Below are 1,331 nucleotides of genomic sequence, written 5' to 3'. Positions count from 1 at the left end.
GGAAGATAATGAAAATGTGAATAGGGCAAAAGGTTTACGACCTCTTTCTCTCCCTCTTATAGTCTCTCTTCACCTACCCAATTAACCTCTCTACATATATTCATCTCTTTTACATAAATTTTAATTTAAAGACTCTCACCCATATTTCTATACACCACTTCTCATTCTCTCTCTATATATATATGTATCTATGCATGTATATAAATATGTTTTCATTTCATTAAAGAGGTTATAAAAAAAACAGGTCTTTAAGCTTCTCGTGGGTCAAAATTTTAATTAAGATAGAATTGTTTTAGGGGAATGGTATCTCATGCGAAATGTATATATATCAGCCGTGGATAGTCAGAAGGCATAAACATTTAACAATAAAAAAACAATTTAAATTACGTTTGTGTTTTAAGTACGTTAAATTGTGCTAGTCGCCGACTAGTCTACTGCTAACGTTAAATCACTGATGGATTGACCAACACTTGAACAACAAATAGAAGACAATTTTGGAAATCCTAAATGTCTTCGACAATCAATTTGATTAGTTGTAACACGAGCGTTTATGTTGACGTATTTTGTTTTCCTTCAATTTTTTATACGCAAACATTACAATTTACCAATACTTAAATAATAATACTATAATAGGATTATGTCAAGACTTATAAGAACAATATTCAATTTCACCACATATTCTCGCAACACTCATTATTTAATTTTGTAAATTGATCTAACTACACTTTCCCTTTCTGACCACAAAAAAATTAATTTGTTTTTAATGTTTAAGGAAAATCTCTTCTCTTTTGACCAAAATAAAATAAAATTCTTCTCTTTTTTATTAAATAAACGTATTTTTGTAACATAACTAGTAATATAAGCGATTACAAACATAAATACTAAGTTTAAAATGCGAGCAAGAAAATCATGGAAAGAGGCTCTTTACGTTGCCACAGCGAGCAAAAGAAATCCTCCCTTTTGCATTAATAGAGAGGCAACAAAAAAGCTTGACTCTTCTGGGTGTGTGAAGTATCACATACCATATATATATACATTAAATCTTTCACAAAATTGTATTTTTTTATTATTATTTTTTGACAAAGTTTCCTTCGTATATTATTATAGCTATAGTACCGTTTAATTATTAGTATTATTCACATTCCTAGTAGAAAACAGTAAGAGATCGGAAGACACTCAAAGTGATCATTAATGCAAACCCATGCCCCTCTTCCTTACAGTTCTTGCATTAAAATCCAAACTTCTTCTGCAGTTCAAACGTACGAACTCAAAATTTCTTCAGAAATTGAAACAACAGATTCTTTGAAAGTGATCCATGTTTCGTTCTGAAC

The sequence above is a fragment of the Camelina sativa genome, chromosome 7 (assembly GCF_000633955.1).
Source record: "Camelina sativa cultivar DH55 chromosome 7, Cs, whole genome shotgun sequence".
Taxonomy (NCBI): domain Eukaryota; kingdom Viridiplantae; phylum Streptophyta; class Magnoliopsida; order Brassicales; family Brassicaceae; genus Camelina; species Camelina sativa.
Note: the sequence above shows the minus strand (reverse complement) of the source record.